Genomic DNA, 6,000 nt, shown 5'->3' with positions numbered 1-6,000 from the left:
AGTGCTTTCACTAAAGGGAAAAACGCAGGTGGAACAGTGGGAGACGGTAAAATCTCAAAGCAGAAAAGAGTGCATAAACTGCCCCACGTGCGTCATTTCCCTTTACAGAATACAGGAGGGAGATAACACACAGTGCCCTACCATGAAACTCCGGGACATCACCTGGAGTCCCCATTAGCTGTGCAGCGTTTCCACCCACAACACAAGACAATATTAGATTGCAGGGACATTTTTATTGTTACAAGGTGCTTCTTTCATTTCATTATAAAAGGGAACTCTGGCCTAACAAAATGGACTTTATGATTCCCAGATATGTACAGTAATTCTCATGCTTCTAAAAACAAATCTACAGGAAGGTAAAGTTCATAATATAAAAATATATTACAAATCTTTGGGATTATTTACAAGGGATGCACAAACCGCTCCAACTTTTGGACAGGACCAGTAAATAAGCTTGATTTTTAGTTTCTTTAGTAAAAAAAAATATAGTTCTTTCAGCAGATCTCATGTCTGACTTTGGTGCGTTATAAATTTCATTATATAGTCAATAAAGTACATCTTTATTTCTAATTCCCATGATTGTGGGGGGGAATTTTTGGTTCCCCCAGCAGATTTGGGATCATTTACTGGGCAGTGACCGCTGTGTGACAGTGAATGGTTCAGATGGAACAAACTTGTCAGCAAATTAAGCCAGTACAAGAGGACATCCGCCATGAACTGGGGTAAAGTGACATCACAGCACAAGTTAAATTAGACGAGGGCTGCCATCATGCACAAACGCAAATCAGGGAGGAGAGATAAGCGAGAAGCCAACGTTTAAACCCCACAACACAAATGTTACAATCGGTGTACACTGCAATCAAAGACTGGCGGAACAAGGATTAAGCAAATGTGCAATTTTCCAATCAAAATGTTTGTCAGTGGTGAAGACTGTGCCGCTTCTCTGGTGCCATCTGCGGTTATCTTCTCTTACGACGCTTCTGTGGCACAGCTCTGAAATATAAGATACTGGAATGTCAACAGGGTCTGGCAGATTCAGGATTCCAACAGAGCTTTGCAGCCCCTCATCAAAAAACATATTCAGACATTTAACAATGTAACCCTGCCAACATACAGGGCTCCCATCAAGGTCACTGTGTAGGATGTAAGCTGGGGGGTTAGCTGTCACCTGCTCAATTCCCCTCCCCCCCCCCCCCCAAGCTAACATATCAGTGAAGGAGACAAAGTCGGAAACACTACAAGTTCCAGATGGCTCTCGTCTAATCTGCTTGGTATGCTGGCAGCCCTTCAAATTCCTCTGCTTTAGAAGTCTGCAATCAGAAGATTTATCCTTTTATGCTTCAAGGTCATTGATGTCTAGATGCCCTGAGAAAATGTAGCAATGTCCACATATATCAGTTAACTTGACCATTTAATTTTCCATACCTTAAATTTTTTTTTTTTTTTTAATAACTTTTGGAGGGCACGGTTTAAGAAAAAAGAAACATATTTTAAACAAAAATAGGGTTTTTGTACTCACTGTAAAATCCTTTTCTAGAAGTTCATTGACAGACACAGGCCCATATTTGTCACCATAAGGTTATGCTGCCCTCTACAGGAGCAGGACTAGGCAGACAACACAGAAGCTTGGCTACACCCCGTGGGCCGTTCTCAGCTGGCATAACCCCCTCTCTGCTTAGAGATACTCAGTTTTGTAACAAGCAGTAACAGAAGCAGAAAAACTCCTTAGAGGGGTGGGTGCTGTGTGAAAATGAACTCAGAGTAAAGGGTTTTACGGTGAGTACAAAAATCCTACTTTCTCTTCCGTTCATTGACAGAGACAACTCCATTTTCTTCACCATAGTGACGTCCCAAAGCAATGCCGAACATGAGGGGTGGGAATAAAACCCAATCCAGATAATTGCTCAACTAGAGCAACAGGGGCCCAACCTGAAATACACCCTCAAGTAGGGATGCACCGAAATTTCGGCCACCGAAATTTTCGGCCGAAAATGGGCCTATCCCATTTCGGCCGAAAATGGGTTAAAATGCCGAAATTAATGGCCGCAGCGCAGGTTTGAAAAGTCCCTGATTCTCCCGTCCGTAGGATAGGAGAATCAGTCTGTTCAATTTGGGGCTGTGGCTGCAGCAGAGCGTCTGTGACACCTCGTTTCTCACACTGCCCAGCAGCGAGCAGTACTCACCCCTCCCAGACACGGACAGGAGAGGAGAAAGACACACACAGCTCATCCTCCTCCCCCTCCCACCCCAGTTTTTCTGTCTGCCCGGAGCCGCCCACTCTCCTATCTCAGCGTATGTGCAGGACAGAGAGGGAGATGTGGGCGGGAAATATGCAGAACAGCAAGCAGCTACTACACATTGCAAGCCTCATGAATGAAATCTGAGCCATCCTTTTTTTTTTTTTCTCTAGCAAAGCGTCCACATGACAACCAGTGAAACTAAGTTGTTAAAACTCTTGGGCTATCTTGACCAGTATCTGCCAAAAGCTCCCTGTCTTTGAACTGAAAAGAAGCAGTGCAGAAATGGCAGTAACAAACACCAATTTTTTCCAAACACAGTTCAATTACTTTGCTGTTTGTAATTAAGTTTATTCTAATGTTTGAAATAATGTCAGTTTTTAAGACATGTACTTTATTTGAAGGTTAATTACCCTGAAGCAGCAAATGTACTTTTTTACTTTGTATGTATACATAATGTTTCATTTAAGTTTATGCAATTCTGTGTTCTATAGGAACATAAAAATAAATCTTCTTGCATAAAAAAAAAAAAAAAATTAACCCCTTTTGTACTGCATTAGTGCAACCAGTATCAGTGTAACCAGTGTTAATTAACACTGATACTGGTTGCACTAATGCAGCACAAAGGGGTTAATTAACTGCCACTGGTCGGTCACTAATGCATCAGTGACCATAAGTGGCAATACATTAACCCCTCATGCTGCATAATACAAATACCATTGGTAATTAAATGAACCTCTTGCAAACCCATCACAGTACATATACTGTGACAGGGTGGCAGCGACAGGTGTACGTCGCTGCCTGTTTTTTGTGTATGCCCCTGTTCTATCTAATTTAAAATTATTTGGGGGAAAAAGTCATTTTCGGTTTCGGTTTTCGGCCAAGGGCATCCTGCATTTTCGGTTTCGGTTTCGGCCCAGAATTTTCATTTCGGTGCATCCCTACCCTCAAGAGAGAAAAACAGATCCTCTAATCGCAGCCTGCAAAAAAAACTTTGCAGTCAAAAGGAGGCAACCACAGATGCTAAAAACTTCATTTTGTAAAACTTCGAAAAAGTATGCACTGACGACCAAGTGGCCGCCATGCACACCTGCGCCACCAATGCCCAATGACAGAAGGCCCAAGAAGCACTAAGTGCCTGAGTAGAATGTGCCATCACAGGGAAAGGGGGGAACCCGACCCGTAAGCGAATAAGTTAAGCCTGGGTCACAGTCTGTCTGATCCATCTGGAAAAGGTAGCAGAGAAAGCAGGAATCCCCTTCCGCTTCCCATCCATAATCAAAAAGTAAGTCTGACCCCCCAAAAGGACACCGTGGCTGCCAAACAGCTCAAACATAATCCAGAGTATAAAATACCCTGGGATGAGCTGGCCTGGTACACAAGGACGGCAGCATAATGTCCTCATTCAAATGGAAATCAGAGACAACCCTTGGTCGCAGGACCACCTTATCCCAGTTAACTACCAGACAGAGAGGACGACAAGTTAAAGCTGCCAACTCTGACACCCTGCAAGCAAAGGTGACAGCCACCAAAAAAAGTCCCCTTTTGTGAGAGCGTAAGCAAAAGGAACTCCTGCATGTTTTCAAAGGGAGATTTTGAAGAACCGACAGAAGCAGGTTCAAATCCTATGGTGACAGAAGAAAATTTACAGGCGGAGTAAAATGAAGAACCCCTTGAAGGTATGTACGCCCCAATGAATGGGAAGCCAAAAGTCTTTGAAAAGAGACTGCTGAGGCAGACACTTGGCCTTTCACAGTGCTCAAGGCCAGTTCCAGGAAATGTACACCTTCCACATCCGATGATAAAGCTTTCGAGATGTAGATTTCCTCGCCTTTAACATGGTTGGAATCACGAGTCAGACAAGCCCCTGTCCTTTAGCATCTGGCTCTCAACAGCCAGGCGGTCAAGCCAGTGACTGTAAAACAGAATGCAAGACCGGCCCTTGAGACAACAGATCGTCCCCGAGAGAAAGCCTCCAAGGGATGTTGGCAACCAGTCGCACCAGGTCGGCGTACCAAGAGCAGCACAGTCAGTTCCGAGCTACCAGAATAACACCACAAACCTCGGCACCTTTCTGTGGAGCCGGGAAGCCAACAGGGCCACCTCGGGGGTGCCCCACCACAGACATGTGTGATGAAACACGTTCGGATGAAAGGACCATTCCCCCTGGTCCAACGCCTGGCGGCTGAGGTAATCCGCCTGCCAATTTTCCACGACAGAAAAATGCACGGCGGAGAGGGCAAGAACAATCTGCCCACCTGAGAATGCCAGACACCTCCAGGGCTGCTAACACACCTCTTGTGTTGCCCTGGTGATGCACAAAGCCACAGCCATGGCATTGTTTGACTGCATCCACACTGGGAGCCCCTTTAGCCGCTCCTCCCAATGATCCAGGCAAAGCCTGAGAGCTCGAAGTTCCACGACATCGACGGGCAATCTGGACTCAAGAGTAGTTGTTGAATTTTGTAAGTACAATACAGCCTGTATAATGATTTGTACTAATGTGATATTATATCTCCATGACATTTAATGTATAATATGAATTTATTATTTCATCACTAATAGCACATGTTTGTGTTCTAGAATATACCAGTATCCACTGTCACCTCTGAAGGACTTCACAGTAATAGTACGAAACAGGTTAGGTGTTTACACAAACGTATGGTGGCCAACCTGGTGGAGACTATAGGCGGCCGGCCGCACAGCTTTCATACCTTTCTACTTATGTAATGGGTACTAGTTCATATTTTTAGATGCATCTTCCTTCCAAATGGATGCAATGATCGTTTATTTTTTCTACTTCTATTTTTACAATTGTACAATAAAAATACTTTACTATATTGGTCCGTCTTTAAAGTCCATGAGGGGTGTTGATACAGTTTTCTGCTCACAATTGAGTTCTCTAAGAATCTCCTTTTGAAGGAGTCTCATGCAGAACTGTACAGACGGAACTGCCTCTAAGGTGGACACCATCAGGCCCCAACACTCCAAAACATATGAATCGCAGAATACAACTTCTGCAACTTTCCCAGAGGAAGGAACACTCTGGCTAGAGCTGAATCAGAGTCAGGCCCAAAAATCCAATCTCCTGGTGGGAACCAGGGCAGACTTCAGATATTTAGAAGCCATCCGATCTCCCGCAATCTGGAGAGTAATGTTCACATCGGCCGTCAGAGCCGACTGAGACTTTTCTAGCAGGAGGAAGTCATCCAGGTGTCCCAGTACAGCAATCCCCCACTGATGCAGTTACACTAAGACTGGGGCCAACAATCTTGTGAAGAACCGAGGAGCGGAGGCTAGACCAAAGGATAATGCCACAAACTGACAGTGCTCCTTCTCAGAACGAAGCAGAGGAACCACTGATGCCGGTTGCAAATAGGAATGTGCAGTTAGGCATCCTTGACGTCTAAAGAAGTCCAGAAGGACTTCATGAATTATTGCACCTGCACAAAACGGTTTAGGGCCTTGAGGTCCAGAATAGGATGAACTCACCCCTTCGTCCTAGGGACAATGAAAGGGTATGAATAAAAACCCCCGAAAAAGTTCCTACACTGGAACCAGGACAATCACGCCCTAGGACAACAAGTCCTGCCCTGCCCACAACAGAGCTTGCAGCCGAGCTGGGGGCAGGTGCACATTGGAAGTAAAGACCCTTTCCAGGAGGCAAGAAATGGAATTCCATCTTGGAACTGGATACAATCACCTCATGGACCCACTGGTCACTGACCCGGGAAGACCACGGCCCCAGAACCAGCGAAGACAC

General features: G+C 45.0%; 1 protein-coding gene across 3 annotated transcripts in view; it reads right to left on the bottom strand.

Annotated features, from left to right (window-relative positions):
- Positions 1-617: 617 nt before the first annotated feature.
- AEBP2 (AE binding protein 2) overlaps positions 618-6,000 on the bottom strand; it is a 66,395-nt gene continuing 61,012 nt past the window's right edge. For all 3 annotated transcript variants that reach the window (XM_082255209.1, XM_082255210.1, XM_082255211.1), the window contains one exon: positions 618-993. The gene's annotated coding sequence lies outside the window, so the exon portion shown is untranslated. The remainder of the gene's footprint in view (positions 994-6,000) is intronic.

The sequence above is a fragment of the Pelophylax lessonae genome (genome assembly GCF_965119305.1).
Source record: "Pelophylax lessonae genome assembly, chromosome: 4".
Taxonomy (NCBI): domain Eukaryota; kingdom Metazoa; phylum Chordata; class Amphibia; order Anura; family Ranidae; genus Pelophylax; species Pelophylax lessonae.
The sequence above is the reverse complement of the archived record's forward strand: the minus strand, read 5'-3'. Positions and strand labels throughout refer to the sequence as shown.